This window comes from Megalobrama amblycephala, linkage group LG8, assembly GCF_018812025.1.
Source record: "Megalobrama amblycephala isolate DHTTF-2021 linkage group LG8, ASM1881202v1, whole genome shotgun sequence".
NCBI lineage: Eukaryota > Metazoa > Chordata > Actinopteri > Cypriniformes > Xenocyprididae > Megalobrama > Megalobrama amblycephala.
In genome coordinates, this window is record NC_063051.1 from 4533607 (window position 1) to 4546347 (window position 12741).

At 36.9% G+C, this 12741-nt stretch overlaps 1 protein-coding gene across 15 annotated transcripts in view; it reads right to left on the reverse strand.

Annotated features, from left to right (window-relative positions):
* Positions 1–12741, reverse strand: part of foxp1b (forkhead box P1b) — a 205058-nt gene that overhangs the window by 119011 nt on the left and 73306 nt on the right. For 5 of the 15 annotated variants that reach the window (XM_048198842.1, XM_048198838.1, XM_048198839.1 and 2 more), the window contains one exon: positions 8391–8541. The exons of the other annotated variants lie outside the window; for them this stretch is intronic. The gene's annotated coding sequence lies outside the window, so the exon portion shown is untranslated. The remainder of the gene's footprint in view (positions 1–8390; positions 8542–12741) is intronic. 15 annotated transcript variants of the gene reach the window in all.

The following is a 12741-nucleotide window of genomic DNA, read 5'->3' on the forward strand; positions in this document are numbered from 1 at the left end:
TGGCATAAATCTGCGCTTTTCATTGATTGAGAATCACTTTGAAGCAGACTGAAGCGCTGTTGCTTGAGCTTGTAGAATGCGCAACAGCGCCCCCTTGTGACTTTGCAAAATGCTGCGCACGTGGGAATGTCAGCGGGAGTAAACAGTTCTGACGCACACATAACGAGCAGGTACGAAACGACTAGTTTATCGATCGCGGAGGTTTTATTATCTTGGGCGGATATAAAAGTATAAGAGGATAAAAATAATAAATGCAAAAATGTGTCTCCAAATATACTTGGGCGGCCGTTATTATACCTGGGCGGCCCGCCCAAGTAAAGTCTATGTGTGGGAAGCACTGTACATTATAAGAGATTACAGTTAGAATAAATTGTAATAATAAATATAAATAATAATAATAATAATATTATTATTATTATTATTATTATTATTATTATATGTATTAGGGCTGTCAAAATAACACGTTAAAAAGCTGTTTCAGCCGTTCTAGCCACCATTCGACTGTAAAATGAAGGAGATTAATGCAATGTCTGCAGCAAGCAATTTGCATATCACCTGAGTTCGTCCACTCTAAAGTACCACATCAATGCAAAGCATCTCGGAGTTAACGTTAATCCGGAGGTACGACCTAGCACGTCCCGTGATATCAACTCTAGCAATCAACGTCATCTTCAAACCACACTGGAGCAAACACTGAAACGCAAACTTAGCAAATCTGTATGTGACCGACTGACCAATTCCCTTGCTAAATGGATCGCAACGTCCTGCAGACCAGTTTCGGTGATAGAAGACAGAGCGTTAGCAGAGGTTTTGCAAATAGCCTCTTCAGACATAACATATAAACCGCCATCGCGAAACACCATTATGTTAAAAACCCAGCCGCTGTACGACACTGAGAAAAAAAGAAAAAAAGAAAAAAAGGAGATGTATTGGCGGGAGAGGAATACGTCGCACTGACAGGGGATTTCATAATTTACTTTATTCAAGCACCAAGAGGATGAGTAGGTGAGTAGAATGTTGTATTGAAGTATTGTTGTATTGAAAAAGTCCTTTTTAATCTTTCAGTTGCTTTTTCAACTTCCTGTCTTCTCAGTCCAACCGCTCTCACATTCATTTCATTTAACTCTCCAAATCGATTTATCCCCACACTGAAGAGCTACAAAAATGAGTGATACAGGGGTCTAAACACATATTTATTACACATCGAGAGAAACGTAATAAGATCCTTACGCGTGAAATCCAGATTGAAACATATCACCAGACCATCACCGCAAGCCGGTACCGGCACCCTGTAATGTTGCGCACAATGATTCAAATAAATATGAACCCATTATCACACTACAAGCTTGAGAAATGAACAAGAAATGAACAATCAGGATGCCGTCAACCGGAAGACAACTCCAGCGGAGAGGCTAAATAGATGTATAATTTCAAGAGGTACACAAAACAGTTTGTCTCCTCAATGACTTTACGACAAAGTCTGCGCTGTGTTTAAGGCCCTGCTGTGCCAAGACTATGATGGAACGCACAAAAGTAAGGCAGGCCACGGTATTTTTAGCGAAACAGCCAATAGAGACCAAAGTAAATAAGAAAAAGTCTAATGAGTTTTAATGCAGCCGCTGCCAGGATAGAAAGGCCAATTTTGGGATGTGGAACTACAGTCATGAGCGGTTTACAACAAACTCCTGAGCGACTCTCCTTCAAGCGACATTGAAGGATTCATTCAAAGACAGCTTGTGATGATTAGCACGGCAGCAAAGAGTCAGTAACCGTGAGCCGGGTCTCATCGTGCGCATGCGAGGCATCGAGCCGTGGGGAAGGAGGCCTTCACTCAAAAGGCCCCACAGCACAACGGACAAATTACAACTGTCAAACACCCGCACGCACTCGGCAAAGAAAACAAGGCATTCAATCTTCCGCGTCCTCTGGGACTGGCCAAAGTGCATATTGTTTTAATATTATTTAAAAGTGTGTCATATATTTTTAATCATTGTTACTTGAAATTCGTGCAACAAGCACTCCCATGGGTGGAGCGAACGCTGACTTTTTCGCAGAGGAAATGTGTCAACCACGTATTTGTGGGATGGGGAGTTTAGCCTCTGCGAACTTTGTCTAATTAATATTTCCAGTCTAAACCATGAGAGGGCCTGTATTATTAGAAACATTATCTTGGGGGTAAATTACCCAGTTGCACTGACATAGTGTCAATTGGCATTAATGGAAAAAGGCAACAACATAACTACAGCCAACCAGAGCAACCTGAATAATTTTCAGGCCCAATAGCATATGAACATCATATTGCTTGCTAAAAAATGATGGCAAATATATGTGACTGACAAAGCATGATTTAAATACTTGAAAAAGATTATTTAAATATTAAATTTATTAAAAAGTAAATATGTAAAGCCATTTTGATATTTTTTTTTGCTGTTTTTCTGTGTCATTTCCATCACATTTCAAATGATGTTTCGTGTTTGGCAGCATTTTGTAATGGATATGAATCGAAAAAACCTAATTAATTGCAAAAACTACAAAATTAAGGGAAAACTTTATAACAATGAAAAAAAGTCTAAAAAGACATCTGAAAAGCAGCAAAAATTAAATAAAAATAAGGCATATATAAAAGTTTATAAGTGACCTTATTGTGTAAAAAACAAAAAAACAAACAAACAAACAAACAAACAAACAAAAACCCTTAGGACATAAAAGTGCTTTAAGTTGAAACACTCAAGCATACAGGAGAAAGAAAGCAAAAAGTGCCTTTGAGATAAGCAAGTTCTATGCAGAACTGGTCAACTGTGATTGTGCAAATGAGAGCTCAGGTCTTTGTTGCAGTTTAAGTTTTTCACATGAGAAATTATTATCAAATGATCTAATGACAATCAAACCCTCTGAATCGCCAATACATGACAAGAAAATGTTAACACAATCACTCAATAAATGCTTTTTTTGACACTTACTGCGTTGATTACATAACACACAATAGGTATAAATCATGCTGATCAACTAGCTGTTTGGCTTTATCGGGTATAAACATGCTGTATTATCTCAGCAATTTTCAGAGCTTGCATGCACAATTTCTGCACAAAAACTTTTGACGTCACAATTTGCGTCTTGTGAACAAAAGCAAAAACCATAGGGGAACCCCGAAAGACTACTTTGCAACATTCAGGAATCACATGACCTCTCTATAGCTTTATACACAACTAAAATTCTACACCACAAACATCAAACCACAACATCGTTTGGTGTACTTTCCATCCTGCATACTTAGCCAATATCGAGAAAGGGATATTGCACAGCCAAATTGAGGTGCCAAATTGAAGACTTGTGCTCAAAAGTGAAATATCTTTCTGAATGTTTACTAGTAAATGCATGTTGCAAAATGAGCAGACATATGGCATCTGTTCTGCCATATTGGTGTAATGCACCTCTACCTATAGAGGCTTGCATATTAAGATGAAACATATTTATGCAGTATACTGAAAGGGTTAAAAAGAAAGGGAGTCCTCTGTCTTCCATTAAGCAGTTAAACCAAAGGTAAAGGGCATGCTAGGGGTAAACGGCAAAAGACCTCGCGTGAAACCGATGAGCGCTTTAATGGAATCGGCTTTTTAACAACTCTTTTTTTGTGTTAAATACAGTCCGTGTCAGGGAGATGCGTCCCACCCATAAAGCAAGCGCAATGACAACGTACAGTGGGCACTAACGCAAGGACATAGTTCATCATGCCATTTTCTGCAATTCCCAGCTGATTAGGGTCATTATGTTGGAACCCTGATTTATGCTGTCATTTCCTCTCACCCTATCCTGCATCAATGAATCTTAATGAATTGGTAAATAAGGGTGAGGATTACACTCTGCGACACCGAAACATTCCTCACCCTCCACGCCACTAGATTTATGGAGCCAATTAGGGACTAACGGAGAAAATTGGCTGGCAGGAAAATAATATTCTTTATGGTACAAAATGGAAAAGCATTCGCGCTGAAGGGCAATTGTATTGTCAGCATTAAGTCCATAAAATACCCCCTCCACCCAGAGAAAAAGAGAGAGAGACAGACTTTCGGGCAATCTTTCTTAAATTACAAAAAGAAAGTACATTTAGGATTTTTTTTTTTTTTTTTTTTTTTTTGCAGGGAAAAGCGATTTACTTATGACTTTGTTTAATTTTTTGTTTTTGTTTTTTAGTTTCCAACAAGGCTATGTATCAACTAACCCTGCCGCTGCGACTCAAAACAACCTATAAAACCATTAAAATAAATAAAAACAATATATTTTACATATCCATAAATAGGGGTGAGGATTACATGAAAGTTTTAACGCTACGGATCAAAAACACAGGGAACGTATGACCGTCGAGTCCGGGTTTGATGGATTTTGTGGGATGATTTGGGTTGCAGTGCTGTCATTTCTGGTGCAGTTGCTTTTGGTAGACGGTAATAATTAAATGTCATTATTCATGATAATTCGACTGGAAAGTGGAGGTGTTTTCCTTCCCCTATTTATATATATACACATATATATATATATATATATATATATATATATATATATATATATATATATATATATATATATATATATATATATATATATATATATATATATATATAGTGGATAAAAATATACATAAATAACCGAGAAAAATCAATTATGAGAATTAAGATGGTGACACTGTAGGATTTATTGTGAATGCATTAAGGAGCCGTCAACATAAACGTGATAGGGTAAAAAGGGATTTAATAAACACGTGCACCCTGCTCATCCCATGACCATGAATCATGCACCGGCACACAAATCGGCCTTTAAACCAATCAGTCTTCTCCATGATCAAAACAACGGCGCCTGCCGCAAAAAGGCTAACCTTCAGTTCTTTAATGTTTTTTTTCCCCTTGTCTTTTCTTTTCTGAGGTGACAAAAAGTGGAAATACAAAAAGACAGCCAGGAGAAAATAATATTGGGGGGGGGGGGGGGGGGGAAGCGCAAGTATCAGCCCGAAGTGAGACCCACCTCTTCCTATTAATGGCAGCATCTTAGAGGCACACTCAGTGTGCTAACGAGCCCCCTTTATGTATTACATATTGTGACTAGACTCGGAGCGTAACAGCGGCTCTCCACATCAAACACGCAAAGGCCTGTTATTAGATGGAGGGCTGGGAGAGAGGCTGTGTGAAAAGAAGTGGAAAATTAAAGTTGAAGCCAAGCAGGAAAGGCTTTAATTTACTGGCATGTACAGTATGCAAATGAGATTACTCTCTGCTTAACTGCATCATTTATGTCCATAATAATGGCATCATCATTACGGGACTCAAATTAAATTACAGCGTAATTAGCATATCAAAGTGATTGGTTAAAGTTTAAAACAAATACCCAATTTTCACTAATGAAAAGCTGTAATCGGCGCTCATGTAACTTGGAGTGAAAACAGGCAAAACAAATATGTGTTTTCGGGGGGGTGGGGTGGGGGGTTCTTGTCTCGCTCAAACATGATGAGGGAGGGGCTTACGGAGGCTGGATGTATCTCACCTGGCGGACTTCACACCCTCAAGTTCCATTTCCTAGAGACGCTCTGATCAAAGGTACCATTTCCTACACTTGCCACTTTGGAGCTCATCAATAAAATACAAAATCACTTCACCGCTGATCTGATGGGTGGGAGAGGGGAGAAAAAAGTGAAAGTAATACGTGAGACAGATGGGGGAGGGATGACATCTGAGGGCTTATAAACTTACATTTGAAAGAGGAAGGAAAACACCTCCACTTTCCAGTCGAATTATCATGAATAATGACATTTAACTATTACCGTCTACCAAAAGCAACTGCACCAGAAATGACAGCATTGCAACCCAAATCATCCCACAAAAACCATCAAACCCGGAATCGACGGATCACACAAATGCAGTTTGTGTCAGACGTTCCCCCTGTTTTTGATCTGTAGCTTTAAGACTTTCATGTCACCACATTATTGATCTCATTCCGAATTTATGACGCACTTCTCCATTCCCAGAGCAAAATCTGAGGTCTTAACTCTCAGACATAAGTCAATCTCTCCTCACCAACCCCCCAGGACGTCATCTCGATTGACTTAGCCAAACCGCACCAACAAACGAATCAGAGCCTGTGCACATTACTCTTGAAATTTTAAAGAAGTGCTGTTTTATTTTATTCATTGAGGAATCCATTATAGGCCGTATTCCTAAGAAGTATGTAAATGACGTGCCTTTCAAGGTAGAGTCTGGGCAGAATCCTCTCCATCAACTAATGACACCGCTCATTACATGCAGAACAGAGCGGAATGAAAGTGCTCCTGTCTGTGGCAGTGTCTTCCCTGTGTAAATCCCTATGAAATGCTAATATCTCACTTCTAATTAAAGGATACTAAGTCCAAATGTACCTACGTGCCAGTAACATAAATTTTATTAATGTTTTTTTTCGTCGCTACAGCCATGTCTAGGCTTCATTCCATTAATTCATATTTAATACCACTGCTGCTCAAGCATTCTTCTCTTTTTTGCTTTCGTTGCCTTTATTTCTTTCTTTTCTTTTTTTGAACACTTGTGGCCCACGATTACAAACAGATGCTCATTGTGAGCAGAAGCATCATTATGGGGTTGTGAAACTATAGTTTTTTGCAGGTGCATGAGCGCCTGGCCACACAGACGTTTGCACAAACACTCAAGTGCATATAAGGTGCTAAAACTATCAGAAAAAAACAACAACACTGAGTTAACCAGTATGGCCTCTCTGAGCCTGTACACATTTACTGTATTGACACATGTCTGCATGTAAACATGTTTACAAAAAAATGTGCAGCCATTCTACGAATCCGACCTTGAAGTCTGCAAACAACAGCTACACAAAGTTCATTAAGAGCAGGTTAAAAACAACGTCGTTCCCTTTTGCCTTAAAGAAAAAGCTAGCTTTGTGCATTGCTTTTTCTAAGACACAAAATGCAGGGAAAATTGATCACGTTGGTATCATCATTGAATTAAAAAGCCTACCTAATGGTTAGTATGAAATACGGCCTAATTAGGGCTTTGGTTTTATAGCGCCTGTTAACGTAGTTATCACTTACAACATTGTAATGTCAAAATCAATACGGATTACTTATGTCCTATCCGCCTCCATTCCGTGAGGTGACGATAGTTTATCTGTCTGTGCACTTATTAGGCAGGATTGAGCCAGACAGTGTTTGAAAAAAAGAAGAAAAAAAAGAAAGAACCAAAACTCAATCTATGCAGCCCCATTCATATGGTATTACTCACACAACCAAATCTAATCAAAGAAAAATTTATTCCAGCCTGAAAGTAGCAAAAAACTTCACAGTAAAATACACTCACTGATTTACTACTGTCTGTAGAGTCGATAGAAAGATAAAATCAAGCACCTAGGCATGCAGACTACTTCTACAAACATTTGTGAAAGAATGGGTCGCTCTCAGGAGCTCAGTGAATTCAAGCGTGGTACCGTGATAGGATGCCACCTGTGCAATAAGTCCATTCGTGAAATTTCCTCACTACTAAATATTCCACGGTCAACTGTTAGTGGTATCATAAAGTGGAAGCAATTGGGAACAACAGCAACTCGATAATTCTATCTATCGATTATTATTCTATTGATTGATTGATTATTCCATCTATCGTTCAGCCGTTCTTGGCTGATAGAATAATTGATCAACCAATAGTATAATCGATCGATCGAAAGATAGAATAATAGATAGGTCGGTAGATAGATAGATAGATAGATTATCTATCTATCTATCTATCTATCTATCTATCTATCTATCTATCTATCTAATAGATCTAAAAAAAAAATCGATTGAAAAAGTGCATATTTCTATCTTGCAAACATGAAGGTAAAGAAAAAGAAGTAAAGTAAAAGTAAGAAAAAAGAGAAATAGAACACCACAAAATTCTAATCTCCATTTAAATCCATGTTATGACAATATACCCACAGATAAAGTGTAGCCTGCACTGAAGCGTCTGCCCGCTTCAGATCTAAGGTTACAGTGGCTGACCTTCAACATTCCTCAATGTCCCAGAATGCCATTCATCTACAGCTGCAGATAACGCTGAGTAAATATCATAAGCATGAGGATTTTAGGATTGAGGTGAGGCCGGCCACATCCTTAACCTACAAGGAAGAGGGCGAAAAGAGATCTACCCTTTAAGGGCCATTTCCTGAAGGATCTGCTGTAAAAATACAAAAAAGAAGCCATATCCATGTCCTGTCATTTCTCTTGGCATTAACGTTTTTCATCATCCCTTTGATAAAGGGTCCTCTGACTAATCACATAAGCCATGTGTTCTGAAAACCTGCATTAAATTGACAGTATTCTTAAACACGTTACAGACACGAGCAGAATAAAAGGTCCTAAAGTTACTCACCAATCAGAGAAGAGAATAAAAGAGCTTGATTGGTCAGATAGGCTTGAAGAGTCTTGTGAATGAGGGCGCAGCAGTGAGAGGAGGGACACAACCTGTGACTGCACTAATCTGTTCTGAAACACACCAACCCTTATCCCCTGCTGATATATACCTAAACAAGACAAACACAGGCAACCAGTGAACAGGCAACCACAACAAACAAAAGAGTGAAAAAATGAAAGAGAGAGTGAGAGAGAGAGAGATACAAGACAAAAGAACAGAGAGAAATACTAATGAATTTAGTATAAAAAAGTAAAAAAGTACAAAACAAAATATTATAATATATTATAACCCAAAAACTAATGATATAAATAACCATTATAAAATAAAAAATATAATAAAGATTATAAAATTAAATAAAATATGCATTATAAAATAATAATAAAACAAATTAAAATAAAATAAAATATGATTATACATTTGGCCATTTATAAAAATTGTCAAAAAAAAGTGGTCATTTATAAAAATGGTCTAAATTTATAATCATATTTTCATTAAAATTAAGAAAATCTTTCCAGTCGTTTCCATTTTCTTTCCAATTATCATAATGACAAAATAAATAACATAAAAAAAAAATTGGAAAAAATATTTATGAAGACTCATCCTACACAATTTTTGTCCGCAAGTAGCAAATCATGACTGTAATGTCAGCTAAAGGCTATTGGCTATTTTGTTATGTGAAATATGAATGGCTGTAGACAGAGAGAAAGAGAACCCAGCCAAGAAAAAAAAACCTAAATATCATTAGCGATCATGCGCCAAGACGTGGGCAAGGTTGAATAATGTAATAATAAGAGGCAAGGCCTGTGACATTTGTTTCTTATTGTCTAAGTGGCAGTTTAAAGGCCTCTACCCCGGGCCGGGCCCCTGGCCTTCCTTCTGCTCTGTTTTAACAGAGATGAAACCATATTAGGATGTGTATGCTAAAGTAAACAATAACATAGTTGCAATGAGATGGAAATTTTTCAGCTAATGGTGTTTGTCATTCCTGTTTTCAGTCCTGGACTTAAGCTCTTTGCTGCTTTCTCTTTTTTTCCACGTCTTCTTTCTTTTTTCCCTCCCTCCCTCGAGCTTGGGAGGACTGTGTTTATGAATAACAACTAAAGCGGCCAATCCTCAACCTGCTGCAAAACACACAGTAAACAGATCTGCTTTTAACGTGCCTCTTCGCTTTATTTGTTTGATGCGTTGAATTAGCTTTCAGTCTACAGTGAGGAATATTTAATCAGAGAAGTGACAAATAAAATGCATGCTACTTTGTCCATGCAATAACATTAATTTTAATATTATACAGTATTTTAGCCCAAAAGATTACATATTACAGACCAAGTGCAAAGAGAGCAATTTAAAGTGATAACTCACCCCAAAAAAGACATTTTTCATTCAAAGCAAGGTTTCTTCAATTTTTTTTTTAAAACCAAGGACCCCTTTCATAACCACAAACTGTTTGCAGACATTCTCAACAAGAGCTGTATTATTATTATTCAGATAGAAACCTCTAATATATTGCATTTTATACCCTACCCAATATTGTAGTATAGTATTATTTGCATATTTGACTGTATGAACAGTCAATCGTTCCTTTACAATATAGCCTAGTACCTTTTACTATTTTGAATCAATGGATTTTCTATCAGTTCTGAAATTTTCAGCAGACATCCTGAAAATTTGGCCCAATTTGGGAAAAAAAAAAAAAAAAAAAAAAAAAAAAAAAGTTAACTTACAGACCATAAAAGTAGTCCAAAAGTAGGACCTTTGCATAAATCACCAACAAAATCAATATCACTGATATATGCCATTGTGAAATCACTTAATTAATGCAATTAAGTGATTTCACAATGGCATATATCAGTGATACAATGAAACAGCATTGCATTAATTGCATAAACAGTATTTGTGCAATTCTGTTTTTGCCAAAGTGGCAAAGAAATTAGATGTTTTACCTTTAACAAAGTCCAAAGTCAAACTCTTATTACAGTTTAAAAACCACAACAAAACTTCAGCTAACCAGTGTAGGCGTATCTCCTTTCCTACCCACAGCACAAATACACTCCCCCTCTCTCTTTGTCTCTCATACACACACACACCTTTCAAATGCAAGCTGTTTATTTACTTAATGTTAAAGCTATTCCATTAAGCAGCCAGGCCCAGGTGCTTCATCCCTAAAAGGGATTTTGCTTCCTCAAATAAATACAGCAGCGAGGCACTGCCAAAAAGATACTGACCATGGATATAGCGAATGTCAGATAGAGAACAACAAACATCAACCTGTATAAATCATTAAGGACATACAGGGGAGCGCGGGGCACAAACAACCGCTGGGTTAGTTGTAACACGCATGGTTTAAATACTTCCACACACGCTAGCATGAAGAAATTTAGCATATTTACTAGTTGCCATCTCGACAATATATAGAGAAAAAAAATTGTGCCAAAATTCTGAAATCTTTGGAAGATATCACTGAACATTTATTTAACAATAGCAAAAGTAAATTTCTGACTTAAGCTAATTTTTCATCTATATTTTTTGTGTTTATATTAAAATTAGACAAATCTGATATTATTTTAAACACCAATCTGTTGTTTAGCAGTTTAGATAGTTGCGCAGATAGGGTTCGTTGTAACACTGTGTTACAATGTGGCCCGCTACTAGAACTATACTATTCTATACAGTTACGATTTTGAGAAACCATGGAAAAAATGTGAATAAAGACTGAGAGGAAGAACCTGAATATCCAGAAAATATTATTTCAAGAAATTTACAGCATTTGTAGTGGCTCATCTATTTATCTTGTGTTCTATGAGAGTGTTCACTGTCAAACCACAAAATTATTTAAATATGAATTTCTAAAAAATGCCATTTATTTTATCTTTTATTGACAAAATATTTTAGTTTGTCATGTATATATTTTTTTTAATTAAATCAGATAACATTTTAGTTGTCATATGGTCATGTTACAACGTGCCCCATCACATGTTACAATGTGCCCCACCTATGGGGCATGTTGTCACATTTCCCTTCCCTTCTTTCAGGGTAAATAAAGAAAAAACTATACACTGTATTAATGAAACAAGGCCACATTTGTACCAGACATGTGTGAAATGAATGTGGAACAAAAGCAATTCTCTGAACCCTAAGTAGATTTACACAAACTGAGAAAGTCAAAAAGCGTTAGGTTGTGCCCCGCGCTCCCCTACTCTAAATTTCAGTGAATGTTTGGAGTTTATGATGAATTATGAACTTGATCTGGTGTATTTTTAAGGAAGGCAAGCTAAGACTAAGCCCACAGTGTATGGCTTACCTGGTTATGTTGAACAATGTGCTAATGATTTCACTTTCGTCTTACCAAAATGAGTTCAACCATGCAGTGTATTTGCATTGCTAGTACAAAGAAAACAAAACAACTAGGGGGAAAGAACAGACAACCTTACTTAAGAAAAAAAATAAGCAAATGCATTCATTTGATGTTGGAAGCACCGCCTATAATCATTCTATCATTCAATTTGACCCATTTAAAATGCGGTCATCTCCTTTCAGCTGGATGAAGAAATTGAAAAGTGATGCAAAAAAAAGAAAAGAAAGGAAAAACAGAGTATGTCTTTAGATGAAAAGAAGACAAACTGAGCTTTGTGATATATGTGACAAACACTCTCGCACACACTCCTCATGGAGCGATTTTGCGGACAGATTTCCCTTTCATCTCTCCGAAGACAACTTCTCTGACAGAAGCCGAGACTGCTGCCTGCCTGACTGCCATCACTTCCATTCAGTACAAAGATTCTGTCACGAAGACTCGCTCCGACGCAGTGGCAGACCAACTATATCAAAGCCTTTCCACCTCTAAGAGAGCAGAATTCATGAAGTTATCAATACCATGAAACATATAATGGATTTGTAATTATGATATTCTAATATGCATTTGGAGAAGTGCACTTTCAGGTAAACTATGTGACTTTTTTTAAAAGCATGAAGGCATAAACCTGTTAGAAATGTTGGTTACACTTTGTTTTACAGTACATGTACTTTTACATGTACTATAGTGTACTTTAAGTGTACTTACCCAAGAAAGTACTGTAATATTAGGTAACTACATGGGTCAAGGTTAGGTTTAGGGTTAGTACATAGTTATAACCCAGTGATTGTAATTTCTATAAGTAGTACATAGTATGTACATGAAGAACAGGACTGTAAAATGTTAGAGAAACTTTTATCTAACAATAAAATAACCTAGAAAGAAAAGTAGCAAGTTTTAAACACATCAAAAAATTTAAAATAATACTTTGGATCTGTTCCACCTCTATTTTGCCCTTCT